Genomic DNA, 20,714 nt, shown 5'->3' on the forward strand with positions numbered 1-20,714 from the left:
GTTCTCTTCAGAATAGAGCAGGCGTTCAACTGGTGCCACTTAAATATCCATACCATATACCAGGAAAGGAAAATTTGAGTGGAAAAGTGAAAAAATCCAATTTTTTACTCTTTGGAGCCCTCTGAACGTATATGACGCCACTATACCTACGTGACGTACACATTCGCTCTAAAAGGTAAAGAAACTTACTTTGCAATGCTTCTGTGGGTGAAAAACAAAAGAAACCCATACGAAAAAGCTTAAATAGGGGAATTATAACGCAAAGTTCCAGAAAACATCCGTGCAGTAAAAACAATATATCATCAAGGCGTACGTATTCGCTCTAAAACGTAAAGAAACTAAGTCTGCGATCCTTCTGTAGCTGAGAAAAAAAACGGACGAAAAAGCTCAAATAGGAGAGTTTTAACGCTAAGTTCCAGAAAAAACCCGCATGGTACAAATTGTGCCATAAGATCTCATTAACATCACACGGCTTCTAAACCCCAAGTGGGCTGTTCGCACAACTTTTGCAATTACTACAGAATGTATGAAAACCTCACAGGACATTTTATCTATGAAGAACTCGGTTTGTGTGTCCACTAGGGTTATTATGTGTTCTACTTAACTCAAGTGGTAGAGCGTTGGCTTCGCATTCGGGAGGTTGCGGATCGATTCCCGCTGCCGACCATCCTGGTTGGGGTTTTCCAGGGTTTCCCTCAATCCTACCAGGCAAATGCCGGGATGGTACCTACTAAAACAGGCCCTGGCCGATACCTTCCCAAATCCTTTCCATTGATGTTGTTAATGTTATATATCCAGTATAAAATGGCCTCAGAGCTGTATCTGGTAATTGTTAAATAAATAAATAAAATTACGTATATGTTTTTAAAAGTCTGTGTAAGTGTTTCATAATGCCGCATGATAGTCAATGTTTAGATCACACGTATTATCACCTTATTGTTGCGTAGCAACTTTAGACTTTTCCTGCGAATCCTTACAAGGCGATTTCGAATCTCCTGTTATCAATATATATGCAATAACCTCTTTTGAAATGTGTATTTATTTAAAATTACATTATAATTTTATTTTTCTGTTTTTCATAGGCCTACTTAATATTGTAAAGAAATTTATTTTCAGATTGAAGGGAAGTGGAAATTTTACAAAATTTATTCTTCTATTGGGATCGTCAGTGTTTGATTCAATTCGAGAACTTATGAGAAACAGTTCGATACATGGCTTGAGACATATAAAAGAAGGTCAGCACTGGATACTAAGGTAATCCTAATTTTTGTATTAATTGGTTGTAATTTTTGTATATTGGTGCAATCTTTCTATTATTTAGCAACACAGGGTGACCGTAAAGTTTCTTGGATTGGAAAGTGTGTCAAATTCCGAATATTAAGTTGCCTTAGAATCAAAACCATCAACGTCAAAGATTTAGTTGTATCAAGTTAAGAAATTCTCATTATTATAATATAACGTCATTATGTATCAAGTAATAATTAGTCTGTTAAAATATGACTACAATCAGGGTTGAAAAAAAACATGTTTTTTTTAAAAAAATCATAAAAAACGTTTTTTATGTTTAAAACATGTTTTTTTTTGTTTAAAACGTTTTTAACGTTTAAAACAAAGTACTTTGTTTTAAACAAGAAAAAAACATGTTTAAAACGTTTATTTTGTTTAAAACAATAATCTACATAAGCATATATATTACATTTTTACACTCTTAGGTACTGCTTGCCATCTATATTCAACCGCTAGATCAAATTTCGGGAACTTCCCTAATCTCGATCCGCCCAAATGTTCAATTCCGGAGAAAAAATCGGGATTTTCCCGATCTCCGTTCACAGAATATGTAGTTTAGTTTCTTTGTGTTACGTTCTACTGGTCGTCTGCATTCTTCATCTTTAAACTCCCATTGACGCAACTGCTGTGTCAGGGCTTTAAACCTCAATGGCTCAGTCTTAAACCACAAATTAAGGCTGGAAGATGGTTTTGGTACTAATTTATTCCTCAAAGATGCAACTTTCCTGGTGTGCATTTTATGTATGTGGGAGGAGGGTATATATCGTGTTTTTTTTTTTTTTTTTGTTTTCAACAGTTTTTGGGGGCCGTTGCCCCTCTTGGGGGATAGATTCATAAAAATTGTTACATGAAGCAATGAAGTAGGTTACTACATGGTAATATCGTGTATTTGTACCAGGGTTGGCTGGTTTAAACCAAAAAACGAAAAATGTTCCTAAAAGTGTAAGTGTTTGTAAAATCTTGATGAACACACGTTTGTGGGTTATCACGTTTCACTCCCGTATATTATTCGTATTATATTCAGACCTAAATTCCCCATTCATTACTCAGAAAGATTATACTGCATAAGCAACTTTATATATATATATATATATATATATATATATATATAAAGTTTATAAATGTTTGTTTTGTGATTTTTTTGTAGTTGTTATTATTGTTTTTATTTAATTGCAATCAAAGAAAAATTCTAAATATTGTTTCGTTTCAATGTTTACTATTGATAAAATACATCGAAATGCCGTACTTTTTGTGTGGGGGGGAGGGGGGTCAGACCCCACGAGAGACATTTAGTGAAATGAGAAGTCTCTTTGGTATTTATTTATGTATAAATGAGTCTGAGCCAAAGTGGACTCAAATAATTCGTATCTTTATTCACTTTTCTTACTAATATGCAAATTAAGTCGTTGTATTTCTTTAATTTGGACCAATAAAAGTTGCTGTTAACTAACTCGAACTAAATTAGTTCTTCTGTACTCCGTAGTACTTTGAAATTGTCCATATGTAATTCTGTATAATGGTTTCACTTGTGCAACTGTTTATCTTTTTGTTCTTCTGAAATGACTCTTGACAGTTATATTAAGAAGCATGTAAAGATCAGTGCAACGTATTTTTATCAGGATTCCTTCGTGAGTGAGTCGGCAGACGTATCGCATTTGTGGCCAATTAGTCCTGGTTCCGAGTTCAAATGGAGGACAATTTCTCTCGGATGTAACTCGAGAAACGATTTTTATTCCGCTTTAAGCTTATGTGATCCCTTCCAGCATAACCCGGTTGTTGCATAATAACATCAAGGCGAAACAAACTTATTTCTGTCCATATATGATATGAATATATAGAGCAAATTATTTAAACCAAAAGAACCTGGTTTAAACCAAAAAAACGGTTTTTTGTTTTTTCAATAAAAACCATGGTTTTTACCAACCCTGATTTGTACTTCTTGCTTATTATGGGGAGCAGGGAGGGGACAAAGTTAGCCAATTTTTGGAGTTTCAGTTTTTCGACGTAAATTACATTTATTTTTACAACAAGCATCAATAGCTCAGTCCTTAATTAAGCTAGAAAGGTGATTTGGTACCAAAGTATTTTTGAGAGATAAAGCTTTCCGTCACTTGCATTTTATGTATATACGGGGTACGTATGTACGGCCGAGAGAGGGAGGATGAAGTTTTTTTTTTCATCAGGTTTTGGCGGGTATTCCTCCCCTCTGTGTGGTACATCCATAAAAATTGGTATGTGAAGCAATGAAGTAGTCCCCTACATGATAGTAACCTGTATGTGTACTTGTTGTTTATAGAGGAAGAGGGGGTCAAATTTGGTTAATTTACATTTATTTTCGGGACGGTCCCGTATAACACAAGATATATTTCACTGAAGTGGTCTAGAAGCATAATTCTTGTTCGTATACATGATGTGTGCAGCAAAAATGATTTGCATATGGACGTGGTACTATAGTGGGGGAGGGGAGAGAATGTCTAATTCAATGAATGTTTTTCTGCGCATATTTTTTTTTTAATATTTTTTTTCCTACATAAAACGAATTCATTACGCAATGGCAGCAATGGCTACCATTTCTTATATTATTGTCACAAATATGTGGCCTACACATTAGCATCATTTTGTCAGCGCAGGTAACTGCAAGGGTTGCCAGGGCCCCGCAAAGTCAATATTTTCATATTTTTAATGATTTTTTATGTCTGTTCTTTTTCTACGAATACGGCGGGAATTTCACGCATATTATCTCGTTGGAATTTGTGGTCTATAAGCTTTTCAATGGTATATATCTCATGAAATGTTCAAATACTTCACTTGAACTTCTGTTGGTTTAGTTATAAGCACACTGATGTGCAGAATTTCGTTCAGTAATTGCTGTTATAATAAGAATATAACTCTGCTTGTAATTTACTCCATGCACAAACCCTGCGGAGGATGGGTTGTTTGTTAGAAAATTAAATTAGCTTCTTCAATCTGATATTTTAGTTGTTTTAAACATGTCCAACCAGCATCGAAAAAAAACACGTTTAAAACAATTTGTTTAAAACGTTTAAAACAAACTGAATAAAACAACAGCCCTCGTTTTAAACATGTTTTAAACACTTGTTTTAAACATTTTGTTTTAAACATATCAACCCTGACTACAATTCATATAAAGATGCAATGTATTTTGTCTTTTTGCTGAGCTTAATTCTTGTGTGCCGAGAGCTCCAAGAAGTTTATAGATTACAAGTTCTAGATTACCTAATTATCCAATAGTAGTTTATTACTATGTATTCAAACAAAATTGTAATCTTGGTTTTTGAACCTTAACAAATCTTCAAACATGATAGATTTTTTTTCGTTTAGTGAGGAAAGTGTTCTCACAGACAAAGTAAAACTCCGGGAAAGAGGTTGTTAGCCAACTCGAAAAAATGTAAACCTACCAGGGAAATTACAACTAGAAAAATGAAACATTGCGACAATAGAAAAATTGGAAATATATCCTATTTCGTCAAGAGACGTCCAACAACTAGTTATGTCTTTCTGAACTCTATCTGAAATTATTACCAAAGTAATTGCGTAATAGTTCCCAATTTGTCATGTTCAGCAATCAGGTTCAATATTGCAATATAGTTATTTTAGTCATTTCTTTACGTCTTCTACGTAAATGTCAATTCCTGTTTTGTTAAAGAAAACGCTTGGTAATGATCAGATGCTGTACATTTCTGTTCTGTTTTACATTTTTATTATTATTCATAGTAATTTCATAATTATGTTACTCATACACTTGAGTCACGATCCGAATGCCTTTAACATTGTAATTTAATAAAGATGGGTTTAAGTTTCTTCATAGCGCCAACTATTTACATAAATTTTATTTATATCACCGAGTTCTGAGACATAGTGTAGGCACACCAAGTGAAAATTAGGGTCAATTTAGAAGTAATTGGTATAAAGCTGAATTTGGTGTCATTTGATACAGAAAACTTCCAGGATTTACACATTAATGGCCCACCACTAACCAAGTTGAGATAATATATACAAGGTAGTCCAAATTTGCTGAAATTACTATGTAAGTTGCATAAATGATATTTCATAGAATTACTTTATGTAGTAAACAAAAATATAACGTACATGAGAACATTAATTCCTTCAAAGTGGAAGACGGCACAGTTTTACATATATACATCCCCTTCAAGTCACAGGTCTATGTGCATATACAGGGTGGTGCAAAATGTTATTGTTCCTTCACGTAATACAAGCAAAGATGTAGCAAAACACATTCTGTCGAAGATACATAACGATTCTAAATATTACAATTTTCGATAATGAACTACGTTGTTTGAAATATTTTGTAGTATAAAAGAAATACACGCTTATCAATGTATAATTACCACTGTTTGACATATTTCTTTCTGGTACTTGGAAATGTGTGTTATGTAATTTGGTGTGCTAAATCCATAATGTGCTATGACATCAGAAATTGGGTATCAGGAATAGTTGTCGGGTTATGGCAATAAGTGAGGAACGCAGTGGCGTCGCAGAAAAATCTCCCGTTGAGTAATGGGGGTTCCACATGGAAATGAAAGGAGAAACACTCTTTGATGTTAAGACCCTTTTAAGAAATACGAGACTTTGAGGACACCGTGTATTTGAAATCGCACCGTTTGCCAATTGCACTAGCACCTTGGAAGGTCAACATTAGAACGGAAACTGTGAATTAAGCAGTAATAGACCAAGTTTAGCAAAAGAAACCGCCCAACTCACATGTTCGCTTGCGACACGTCGCGCCTTGCTTGTCAATGTCGCTTGCTGTGCATGTCAGACTGTCATTTTGCATACACGATTTGTTACCCACGAACAGCAGATTCCTACGACAGGCTAATCCAAGTACATTCGAAATCACCGTTGGAGATGCGTACGCCGATCACGTGATGCACAAATGAAACCTTAATATCCGCCGACAGTCATAAGTCATAACGGATTATATACGGAAGATCAACATCCCTGGTTACAATTTCTTGCTGGACTCGGATTACATAGTTGTCTTATGTTGCATTCTGTTTTGCATCACCCTGTACACCTCATAAAGTACGCAAAAGCGAAGGGAATCGAATGACTATTTCCACGTTATTCACTGACCTCAAATTAGTATCTATACGAAATTTCGTCCAATTCGGACTCGGATTACATAGTTGTCTTATGTTGCATTCTGTTTTGCATCACCCTGTGTATCTCATAAAATACGCAAAAGCGAATCTAATGACTATTCCCACGTTATTCTATGACCTCAAGTTAGTATCTATACAAAATTTCGTCCAATTCGGGCGTGTCAGGTTGGGACCATTTCTTTGTTAGCAACAGATATGATCAACGTGTATTAATCCTTGGGGTGTAACATGTCCGTGAAAGTACACTTTATTCACTCTCATCTGGATTACTTCCCAGCTAATTCCAGTGACTTTTTGGATGAACATGGTGAGAGATTCCATAAGGACATACAACAGTGTTATGTACATGAACTTCCACCATAGGAATTAAATCAGGCAAAAGGAAAATAAGAAACAAGATATTAATATCTCACCCTTTCTAAATAAATAGGCTGCTTTAATTGTAACTTAAATTGGACACAATGTTTATTTGTAGTAAATCTTATCACATAATGAACGTATTGTACACAGTACATTTCGTTGTCAATACCTTTATCATTATTGTTCACCTAAATCGATAATATTAACATTGTAACATGATCTACTGTAACAGCGAGCATATGATAACATACACTTCAGTTCATGCTTCCAATTTGAGCAAATATTTGTATGCACGTATTTTTGGAAGAATATTTACATTCGCAACGGATCACCTTCAGAAGGGCCTCTTTCGCTGGTGCCAGATCGGTTTCAATTAAAATGTAAGTGTTATTGTCAAACATCCATCCAAACTTAGTTGGATCGGGAGCATTGCGGGTAAGTGTTTTCGTACGCATTACAGGGTTGTTATAAAGTCCTTGCTATGAAACAAATGCTTTTAACTTTTACTAAAATAATGATATTGCAAATAAATGAATGTTAAGATCTTGATTGAAACTTACATCCATAGATATAATCATCATCATCAGATGTCATTATACGAGTATCAACATCCATAGATACACTACTGTCATCATCGTCACACCTCCAGCTGAGCTCCATTGACAAGCATACATTTCTGCAGCCTTCGGCGAAATCCGTGAATGGTATTCCGTTTGTCGTTGTCAAAAATGTCATTGATCACTTCACTACTGTTAGTTTTCAGGGCATGCAAATCCTTTGGCTTTTCCGCATACACCTGTGTATTAATAACCTTTAACCAAAAGTCACAGGGTGCAAATCGGCTGACCTTTGGGGTCAAGACGTGGGGCCTCTGCGCCCAATCCACCTGCCAGGTCGCTCACGGTCAAGGTGGTCCCTGACGACTTCTGCAAAATGTGGGGAGGGCCTCCTTCTTGCTGGTAGTGGATGTGATCCTTAATCCCAACCTAATTAACTCGGACATCAGGAAATTTGTAAGCACTTGAAGGCATGTCTCCTTTGTCACAGTGTTTTAGTTGAAGAAAAACGTGACTATGAGGTGGTCCATCGATACGGTACAGCACATAGTCACTTTTTGGCTGTCTTTCATGCGTTTCATACTCATGAGGGTATGCACAAATTACCTCATGTGAGTACCCTAAACAAGACAGTTGAGCCTATTTGTCCTCCTTTAAACATGGAAAGTTGCCTTTCTGAGAACATGAGCAACTGAAGAAGTTCCCTGTCATCATCCAGTCGATTTACACCTTTATTTTAAGCAGTTATTATAGATTTTTATTTAGGAACAGTGTCTAAACTAGAGTATGTCTAGAACTAAACTGCTGGTATTAAAATATTATGTACTGTAAATAATCTGGATATTACTGTGAGTTGTGATATTCTTTTTATAGTATTTTGCTACTAAGTAACTAACTCTATGACCTATGGAGTTAAATACCATACCGACAAAAACTCTCCACTGATTTCAATCCTTAATCAAATGGACCCGGTTTCTACTTTGAATTCTTTTTTCTACGAGATATATCTTAATATTTTCCTCCAATCTGTGCCTAGGTCTTTTAATGCTTTCTTCCAATTGAGTTTTGAAACTTATTGTTTTGAAAGCGTTTCTACTTTCTTCTATTCTGTTTATATGATCTATCCTCCTAGACTTAATGACCTTAACAATGTTATGTAACCGTATAAGTTAAACAGTTTCTTGTTATCAAGCTTCTGCTATTCTTATTTATAATTTCCCGTCCGTCTTGGATCCGATTGCTTGCCTTAGAATTTTATTTGCAAACACTTTTAGTCTGTGTTCTTGCCTTAAAGTAAGCGACCATGTTTCGCAACCGTACAGTACATAATTATCGTTTTATATATTCCAAGCTTCAAATTCTTCGATAGGATTCGCGCAGATCAAAAGTTTGGACTGAATAATAACACGAATTTCACAATCCAGTGGAAATTTATTTCATTCATTGATATGGTTTAGATCTGTTAATGTTGATCCTATATATTTGAAAATATCCACTTTGTCGAAAGTATTATTTGATATCTTTTAACGTATCGGTAATTTGCATTACGGTCACAGCGAACTTCAATGTTTTCTCGGAATTTACTACCAATCCCTTATTCCGACAGGCATTTAATAAACTATTTTATTCTTTCTAACGTCCTCATATCATCCCCTATCAGATTTTCATTATCAGCATAAGCCATACCCTTGTGATTGTGTTTCAGCTCAAAGCCTCGATTGATATCTTGGATTTTCCTTATTGCATATTCTAGAACAAAGTTGAATAATAATGGAGACTATGTATCTTCTTGCTTCAGACCATTGTTGACCTCGAAGCTCGTGGACTAGTATTTTCTACTCTTACTTTACTTTGGGATCCATTGGAACACACCCTACCTTTTTTGTATTCCAAATTTGGCAAAAAATCTTATACAATGTTTCCCTCCTACCAGTAGTGGGCCTTTTTGAATTTATTTATTTGTAGTTGATATACTGTAGTATTGTATTTAATTTATTTCCGAGTATTTGACGAATGACAAAAAATGTGGTCGATAATTGATCAATTTAGCGTAAATTTACACTGATAATCTCCAATACTTTCTTCGGCATACGGCGCCAATCTTTCTAACAGTATGTTGAAGAAAATTGCATACGGTGTTGAGAAAGAAAAATGCTTTGATAATTATTATAATCAGTTTTATCGCCTTTCTTGTGAATTAGAACAATGATTAATTGTTCCTACTTTTGTTTCAATTTCTTCTTGTTTCAGATGAGAGAAGGTTGTGTATGTTGTTCCACTTCTTTTTCTTTGAGGCAAAATTAACCCAGTAGAAATTTCTGCTGCACCTGGAGATTTGTATCTCTTTAAGATCTATAGCAATTTCTATTTCTGGTTGTTTATGGTTTGGAATACACCGTGTATATAGCTTTGCTGTATTTATTTCCCTTTCTCCACATACATTAGTTTTTAGCTAATTATGTTGAGGAAATTCTCATAGAGAAATTTGTGTTTATATAAAATACTGTCCGTATTCAGGAGAATCTTGCGTCCGCCTTCTTTAATATACATACAAAGTTGATATCGTTTCTTAAATTGCTGTCTTTATATATGTCCAGAATATTGTTTACTATTATCTTTAAGTTCAACAATTTTAGCTTTCAAAATATCACGTTTCTTTGTTCTAATTATTTTAAAGTTTCCCGCTTGATATCAAATTTTGTGAAGTTCTATCGTTCGAAATCAGTTGTCAGCGTAGAATTACCTGTTTTCTCATCTTCGCTAGTTACGTGCATCCCAGCTCGAAGCGTAGTTTGTTCATACACATTTCTGTGTTCCGTATTTTTTTTTTGTGTGTGTGTGTGTGAAATTTTAATGCTATTCTGGGTTTTAACGTAAGTATCCTGAACACTAGCGATTTCCAAGCTTTCTAAATTCAAGATGCTATTCGACACTTCAATCTGTTTTTTTCTTCTTGTCTGGTTCTTGTCTGCTTTGTAACATCAAACGTTTGCCATTGTTTTTTTTCTTTTGTTGAATATCTACAAGATTATAATCTATATCGCACGAGGTCTCAGGAACTCATCCGGTTTTATTCATACTTTATACAGTTTTTAGTTCTGACGTTGTGGTTCACCAACATAATAACTCACTTCATTCACCTATTGACTAAACATTCATGCTGATATTTCTGGTTAGGATATATGATAAATATTCGAACTTTGATATATTTGGGTCATGAGTTTTTGGCTATGAAAGTTAGGATTTGTATTTAATCTGATGTTGCAAACAAATTATTACTATTTGGTTGAAAAACTAGGAGAACTTGCAAGGAGCAAATCGAGAAACATTAGCTAGCGTTAAATATCAAGAGAACGTAATGTACAATGACAACAAAGTTATTCTAAAACCAGTGAATGGCGGTATTTTTCCTAAGAAGAAAAATCTTTAATATTTAATGAGTACTGTAGTTACCAAGTTAATAATTTAGGCTCTTACTTATGTGTTTAGTAAAAATAAATTAAGTTTAGTGACTTTGTGTGTAGCATTACAGTTGAGTAAACTATACAAGCGTAGCATTTATGTTTTTTTTTTTGTATATATGATCTCTAAACTCGTACAATTGTCTGTAAATACAAGAACTTCAACGAGCGTTCGTAAACTACTGCTAATTGTATGTTATGTAAAATAGAAACCTGTATACCAAGTAAATCATTCGTGCTATGTTCAATGAAATGCGTAGATTATAAAATCATGTTTGTACTATACTTTAAGCGTGATGATCTAACAATTATAAATATATATGTAAATTATATAGCTTCTATAAAAACTTGTAGTTAAATGGTGGAAAACGTTTTAACAACAAGAACACACTTGTTCCAATATATGAAATTTGTCGATGAACCACGAATAAATGTCCAGGACGCATGACCATATTAATCTTTTCATTGACAAAGTATGTCTATAACCAGTCACTTAAAAAAGTAGAAATAATACCGTAATAATTCTAAATTTGCTCGTACTCTAAATCTGACTAAACTACCTAACTAACTCTGTATAATAAGCTTACTTATTTCCTTCTATTTTCAGGATATTTTGGCTTTGTGTGTGGATAGCTCTTTGTTTCTTAGGAATTATGACAACGATGTTTCTTGGTAATAAGTACTACTACAGTTCAGTTTATTACGAGGTGGAGACTGCTAAAGATATATGGAAAGATATAAACCCAGCCATTGCTTATTGTTCTATTGGAATTGAATGGAACAAAACGTAAGGAAAATACTTTAAATTAAAGAGTAACTAAATTTAATTTTATTCCATGTCAATTTGAAAATTTAGGGAATCACACTGTCACTTCTCCAGATGCGATTTTGTTTTACCGTTTGCGATATGCATTTTCTTAAAAAATATAAGCATTCAAAACTACAAAATAAAATTCTTCTCACAATTGTGCTCTATTTTCTTGTCACCATTGTTATGCAAGGATGCATTGATTAAATGAAATGTATAACAACTACCATATACATTACACAAATGAAATGTATTCATCTAATTTTTCATAAAATCATTCATGTTACTCTATTGACATATATCATGATGAAATGCGTTACTATTGCATCTTTCAGCAAAACCGTGTGCAAATGTGGGTCCTGAATGAAAGTGGCTCATCCCCAAACTAATATCTAAAATTAAGTTTCGAAATACACGTTCACGAATACATTAACTGTCAAAAACTTCAAGCATCTTGAATGAAATGGTTCAATGTTGACGTAATTTCGTACGCATGAGTACCAAGGGCGGGTATAAAAACGATTAGAGTTACAATGATCGATGACGGTTAACATAGTCAGCAGAGTGCATTAGCGTTGTCACCACGTGACTATACTATCGGACCTGGTAAGGTATATAAGAGGCGTGCGCAGGATCAGAGGGTTAGTTAGCACTAGAAATAACTACTGAGAATGCCGAGTATTCTGTGAGACAACGTTACCAGTATCTGGTAGGTTTTGATAGAGGTCTCATCGAGGGTCTGTACGTGGCCAGCTAGTTGAATAATTAATATACAGGCATGTGAAGCATCGGACATGTGGCTGGTAGATGTTTAACTGAAATGCATTATGATAGTAACCACGCGCATCATTAAGGTTCCTGTTTGTCGAATCTAATCATATTAAAAGATGATCACTATATTGTGCGACACGCTTCTTGCAACACTTTTAGATGTGCGCCTGCCGTCTGAGCACAATAATTGGCTCTCTACAACATCTCGTGTCATCCTACACAATGAATTGGAGACTAGGCGCAGTCGTACTACTAAATCACCGTCAAATATTACCATTAACACTGCAACACATACAGATAGGTGGTGTGGTGCCGTAAGAGGAACGCATGGACTGCTGATGAATGACATTGCATCACTTTCTGCGGTGAATCTACAGTAGGTTCGACACTACCTGTGATGATAGTAATTTGCGAGTGTGACAACACCAAGATGATTAGGCACATTTTGTCAGTGTTTTGGAGAATCATAGCACGGATATCCTGCGTCCTTATGCGTTACTTCTCATGGGATAGTAGCCTGCTATCATATTTAAACAGAACACTCGTTCACACATAGCATGTGACGCAATAAACTGTGTGTATGATGTTGAGCAACTTCCGTGGTTAGCAAGATAACCCGCTCTGTCCCTGATAGAACACGTGTCGAACCAGCTCAAATGAGAACCCTGTTTCAGTAACATTAGCAGGATGGGAGGCTAGGAAAAACAGTTAAGAGCTAACTAACTTCGGGAGAGGATAAGACACATTAATGATAACCTTTTCCAACTAAATACGTTAATGCATTCTAGACCGATGAAATCACATTTTGAGATGATGCACGACTAATGTACTCTGGTAGCTGTTTTAGCCGTCATACATCACTGTAATTCTAATCGTTTACAAAAATACGTCAATATTGGACGATTCGTTCCAGAGGCTTAACTTTTCTTATCTTTCGGCGTACAAGTTTTGTTCGTAGTACTTCCATAAAAATTGGAGTCTGTATTTCACTATGTTAAACGCTTTGTTAATCATGTCATCTTTTCATAGATTATTGTATGAGATGTAAATATATAACACATTATTTGCCTTTTATCGAGAATTTACCTACCATATACATTTTCTGCTCTACAATGAACATTAGTTCACTGTTGTTGTCTGTAGAATAATGCATTCATAGAACACTCATCTCAGAACTTCCGAAACCTTTCAAAGGGTATTTCACTATATTTCAGGCACATCTCTATGTAATATTTTAATGAATAATCAAACAGTTTTAACAGTACAATTCAATAGTTTACATTAGAGTAATTTCCCTATATTTAAGAGAGTTTTCTATTCATCGCTACCATCTTGAAGTGTGTGTATACGTGTATGTGCTGTTTTGAGGGCTATATGCACTGACGCTCAACATACCTTTGTTTTTGTACAGTTAAATCTTTCTGACAAGGTAGGGAACGGTACCACTAAAGTGGTTTTGATCTCTGCAGGGTCCGTTCCTGACTTAAGAACACCCATGTAATTATACCAATAATATCACATTTTACATATGTATTTTACATAGACAAATTCCATGAAAAAGGAAGTATTGAGGAAAAAGGTAAATCTAAAACCGCTACTGTTGAGGAAATGAAAGCAGAGGTTGTCCTGGTAGCGTTAGAAAAGAGATAAATACGCAATACACGCTATTTTGTTAGGGTGAGCATACAACAAATTCTGCATATTCTGCGAACAACTGGCACATCTGCTAGTACACCTATGGTTTTAATACAGTCATGTTCAAAGTCAACAGCTATTTTGAAAATAATGACTGAGTGTGAAAATGTTTCTTCTTTACTATCTTCTTAATATATATATTACATTTTGAAGCAATAATTTATTTTTGACACCTACTAACTCTGTGAATAAAACATCGTTATTCGCAAAACTCTGCATTGCAATTATATTTCTCAGATATATTTAATTTAATAAAAGACGTGTGATATTAACTTCAAGTATATAATACTAATTTTAAAATATAGTACACACCCTTGTCTTAAAATTTCAGTGCAAGTACTCCACAACATAGAAGAATTGCATTGGTTAGTGGAAGGCTAACATTAGTTCAAAATTTTACTTCATGAATATTTTAATAAGAAAATTATGTTATGCTCTATTACACATGCAGTTGATTTTTAAATTAGCTAACAACTTGGGAACTGTTATATCAGTTACAGGAATGTGCTGTTCTATGCATTCGACAATTATTTTGGAATTATGTTAGATTTAGTGTTTTTTTTCACTCAAGAATTCAATTACATAATCGAACACTGTTATTGTTTGTCAAGCGCCGGACAGCGACTGCGGCAAGCGTTGAATCGAATGAAGAGTCTACACAACAACTTAATAATCGATATAAATATAGGTTCACTCCTATTGCGACTGAAAAGAAATGACATGACTAATTAAGATAGAAGTAAAATGATCAATTTGTTGTTTGAATTTTTATTTCGGATTTTGGCCATCCTTTTGATCGTTACACTGTAATGTTAGTCCTCACCGTTAAGTTTGAATATGTAAAAATTTTGAACTTTAATGTTGTTTTCGTTATATCTTGAAGTTTTACGATTCTTTTTTCTAACATATGTACATCTGTTCTTACAAAACGCAAAGCCATTTTATGTAATGTCCACACACCGTTTTAAAAATGTATTCTAAAACTCAGTTATAATTAGCACATAATTCCATAGACATAATAATATTTATAGTTTGAAATTTGGTCGAATTCAAAACTATCAAAAGGATTAAAAGACTTCTGAATTTGGTGCAAATGAGGGTGTTTGAATATTAGTTCCTTCGAAGGTTAATATTCAATTTTATAATACAATTATCGTATTGTCGTATAAATATCGAGGTATTCATCTTAGTTGTTTCGTAGGTCGAAATCGGACAAAAACTAAATGAGATGCTTTTCATAATATTAACTAATTGACGTCAAATCACCAGTGACAATCAATAATCCAATACATACATTTGTTAGTACTACTTTAACTTTATTTTATAGATAAAAAGTGATAAGTACCATATAAGATATATGTGCAAGATAAAAATGACAATTTTTCTTTGTTTTGCTTTTTAATAATTTTAATGTTCCTATTAAACGAACAATAGAAAGTTACTGAATGTAACTTCAACTTTCCTTATACTAATACTAACTGATATATATTTTATTCTCTTATGTAGAAACTGTCATAATATTCTAAGTAACTGTTCAATAAATGGGAAAGCTTTCGATTGTTGCACTTATATGGTTCCATTTCCGTCTGATATGCCCAACTGTTATATGATTAATTCATTGCAAACAAGGTAAGGCAAGGATAAACAATTTATATGAATTCCAGAATGATGCTTTTTTAATATATAAATATTTTAAGACAATATTAGTATTAAAAATATCAAACGTAGAAACATCGTGAGTGCGAAATTTCTCGGGGATGATTTTCCCATTTTGTCACATTTTTCTCATTCCAACATTTCGTTCATTATCATCATCATCGGCTTACGTAGCTTCTGTGCATAATCGTGATAAGTTGAACTAAATAAATGAATGAAGTAATCACGCAGCTACATTTTAGTGATTCTTAGTCAATCTTATCTTTCTTAAAGGAATTCATTTTGCTTAGTAGACAAAGAAGATGTAACTTCAAATGTACCAAATAGTCCTGGATTTAGCCAAGGATCTGTAGGAAAGTTTGAGTATGGAGAATTTTTCTTCAGAAATATTTTACAGGTGTCTTACTAGTTATTTTTTTTATTTGGGTGGACATCCGACACCTTGTACGTTTTCTGGATATGTCGTCATCAAAGATGGCAGCTGCTTATTTACAAAAATGTTCATATATGAGATATGAACATTTTTGTGATTAAGCAGCCGCCATCTTGAATGACGTCATACCTAGAAAATGTACCAGGTGTCGGATGTCCATCCAAATAAAACGTAATTAGTAAGACACCCACTAATCATTTCTGAAGAAAAATTCTCCATACTGAAACTTTCCTACAGAACCATACACATATTCAATACAATATAGTCTTTTCCTTTCAGGTAAAAGCACTTTAATTATGTGAACTTAGGTTAATTGGCATCTAGAAATTTCGAATAGAATGGTACTTATTTATCTGTAAAATAATCATTTTTGAATACTTTTAAGCCTATAAATAATTCTATATAAACAATAATATAAATCTGCAAATATGTATTTTAGACTTCCAAAATGTGCTATGCATAAGTAAAGCAACAACTATGTTCTCGGTTTGTCCGTTTGTCCTTTTGGTAGTAGAGCAAAATCAGTATGGGATAAGAACAGTTTTTTATCGACGATTCAGATTCCATCTTCTACATTGACCCTCTATCAAAACAACTAGCAGTATAAATCAACCAGTTACGTTTTCGATATTACTCACCATAGAGCAAGATTGGCAATATATATGGTATCAAATTGTTTTTGAGCTATATTCATTTTTCAAAAGAATATATATATATATATATATATATATATATATATATATATATATATATATATATATATATATATATATATATATACCATTTCCACCCTTATCTCTATACTATGACTAGAGGTTGTACAAATACACTCTAACTTCCAGTTTCATTATAGATCTCCATACAACAATATCGACAAGGGATACCGAGAAAAGTCTTTTAGATCTTTTTGACATGGCTTCAGGGTCCAGAGTCTAGCAGATATCTCGACTTTTGCCACAATAGAAATTGGAATTGTAAGAAGTAAATCAATTTCTGTTTTAACACTGGCAACAACAGAACAGAGATGGAAAAAAGATTGTGAGACTTTTTTAAAAATAGATTCAGTGTCCGAGCAATACGTTTTATTTCCTGATTTGTTTCTGTATCAAAATCAGAAATAGTATATATATATATATATACTACAACAATCGGTCTTAATATTGATCACCATAGAGAAAAAAAGACAATATACAGCGAAAAGCAGCTTTCTGATACGAAATAAATACCTCAAAAATAATAAGTTATTTCTTCTAATTTTTTATATTGCATTCAGAAATTGTAGGAATCTACTACCGCAGTTCTAGTTTCAATAGTCATCTCTATCCAGCGGTTAACAGGTAAAGAAAGCAATAAATGGATTTTTAATATGAACTAAGCATCCCAAGAGTAAGAATATATCTAGACCTTTCTCTCTCTATTTAACCAGCAGCGTCGGAAATATATGATTTCCTGTTTCAATACAGAAGAAAATAGTCATCACAAGATTTTAATATAGTTATAATATCACAATAATAGGTTTCATATCTATCTCTTCGTTGCAATCGGAAACAAGAGAAACCCAGTACCAATTCCGATTTCAATATCTGTTTCCATAGACCGAAGATGGTAATAGGAGGCGAGAAAAGGTAGACTTTCTGGTATGAATTCAGGATCCCAGTAATAGATGTAATTGAAACCGTAACAAGTACAAGATAGAATAACCTACGGTTTCAACATTGATTCCCATATTATTATTATTATTATTATTATTATTATTATTATTATTATTATTATTATTATTATTATTATTATTATTATTATTATTATTATTATTATTATTATTATTATTATATAAGTCTAAGAATTGTTTTTTCATTTCGATTCAACGTCCGAGAAACAGGAATGGTCTCTGACCTTATCATTTTATCGAAAAAGGAAGTCATAGATTGGTTTCCTCCGGTTTCCGTATTAAAATCGCATAGTTTGGAAATCTGTCTTACAGCTAGATTCACCATATGAGACGGAAGTCACTCTAATATTAATATTATTTCAATGTAATCTCTTTTAAAACAAATCTTTGCCGCTAAACTTGCTTCGAAATGTCATATTCGTGGAACCGACACAAAAAATTCTAAGATTTTGCTTTAGCTCTAAATCTTCTTAATTGATCAAAGGAGATCCATATTGAGCTTCTCCGTGGCTAAGCGGTTAGCGTACGCACCTTTGGCGCGGGAAACCCGGGTTCGATTCTCGGCGGGAGCTCATGTGGTTCGGATTCCACGGTAATCGGTAGATCCCGTCTCAGGTAGCATTGCTGCTGAAAGGGACGTTAAACTCAAAATCAACTCAAGAAAGTCAACTCAAGATCCATATTTGGTTTATTTTCAAGTACGGGTAATAGTACAAGGGTTTCAAACAGATATGAGTGGCTATATTTCTAGAGAGACTATGCAATGTATATTTTGATGAAATTTCAGGACTTTTGCTGATCACCCGATACGAAATGTTCTACAGAATTAACTGATAAACTTCCAGTTTGTAAACTTTGATCTTGAAAGATGACTTTTAAAATCTCTGGTAGAAACTATTACGCTGAAGTTATGCAGGACGATAAAAAGTTTTTAAACTATTCTTAAGAAAAAATGATTTATATGAGTATTATCAATTCATTTTGTTCTACCTAGGTATAATTGTTTAATCCACTATTAATTAAATTTCCAATTATAAATAAAATATTGTTAACGAACAAAATGAAAAATAAAATGCACACCTCAAATGTAATGTATAACCGCAAACTGCAAAAAGGCTTTTTACTACATTTTGCAAATATTAATAGAAGCCATTTTTCCTAAAAAATTAAAGGTTCAACAGTAATTTTTTTTATCTAAATTACATACATAGTTCAGAATTTTTTTACATACAAATTTTACATTAAATTTTTATTAATTTTGAATGATATTTTGTGGATTTTTTTTGATGGAACAAAGACTTAATACAAATAGTGCTTCATTCTCGCTTTATACATTATACAAGTGTCACATATACACCTCGTGATGGTTATTATTATTATATAAAACACGGAAAATGACCATTTCTTTAGTAAATAAGACTTAACCATTATGCCATTGTGGTCGTAGTAACAATGACCTAATTGTAGAATTTTTTGCTAGTTAGTACACATTACTTGCTGGTTGCTACATTTACTTTAGAAAATAAATAATAAGGATAATGACAGTAACAATGATGGAATTACATACATATATTTTTTCAAATACATAACAATACACATAGGTGTGAGTGAAATATTTGTAAGATATTCAAAAGTAGTCGTTAGATTAATACGAATGTGACATAATTTTTAGACTTATCAAAATAAATGTATTGGTGTACAAAGTTTGTAAAATTTATTTCAAATTTGTTAACGTTTAACATAAAACTAATCTATTTTATAGGGAAAGAAGAATACTCAACTCAAACTGGTTGCGTACAAATGAAAGCCTAGAATTAATATTTCATTATCTTTGGGAAGGTCAAAGAATTATAGTAAGTAAATTTTTTATTCACTAGAAGAATGCTAATTTGAAAAGCTATATAGGAAGAATTAGAATATATACATAAGACACACCTCCGAAACATCTCTGCCCAGAATCCAACATTTCGCCTGCCAAAGCTTCGTGGATCAAATCTTACTGAGCTAAAGCTAAAAAGGCCGACATTTTACCAAAACAAAATCTTACTATAACGATATGTACAGTAGTTTCTGGGATCAAAATAATAAGAAGAAATACTTAAGTAACATGGGAAGAAATTCTTAATTTAGACACTAAATTTAAAAAAAATAACGGGTTACAAAATTAATGGATCTATAATCGTAAAATAAATTCGAATGGAATATATTTCAATCAAATCCATCAGCACTCTTTTGCCTTGCTTTGGGGTGGAACAAGGAAACGTTCTGAATATAAACAAAATTATAAAAGTAACCAAGAAAGTTCTGTAGCTTCTTGTGGAGATCTGTGTTCAATTGGCCCTCACACCGTAACTTGAATGCGAATGGAAATAAGACGAAGGTCAATTGTTGGTGTGGGTATATCCAACATACTACCTGGTTCTGACAATTCAGTTACACAGTGAACTTGCGTAAGGACAGAGTGAACAAGGATCTCCACAAAGGTACGCTGTACGAGTTCAAACTGGGGTCAAGCGTCGCTGCAGCGGGGCTAAAGATGTTAGGCCTTTCCTGAGAGTGGCGTGACTACGCGGACAGTGTAGCGGTAGTTTAACAAGTTTAAGAACAAGTTAGAAACATTTGAAGACTCACTACGTGTCGGAAGACTAATACATGTACATAATGAAGATCTTCAGGCAGTAGTTGAGGCGAACAGTGGCCAGACATATGATGAACTGGGACTACAGTTCAGTGTGAGTAGAAAAACCATTCGGCAGCACCTCCATCAACTTGGGAAGCACTACAAGTTGTGTCTATGGGTTCCCCATGATTTGACTCCGGGTCAAAAGGCAAAGCGAGCAGACACCTGAGTTTCTTTGCTGTCTCGTCTG

This window comes from Thermobia domestica, chromosome 4 (genome assembly GCF_964235325.1).
Source record: "Thermobia domestica chromosome 4, izTheDome1.hap1.1, whole genome shotgun sequence".
Lineage (NCBI taxonomy): Eukaryota > Metazoa > Arthropoda > Insecta > Zygentoma > Lepismatidae > Thermobia > Thermobia domestica.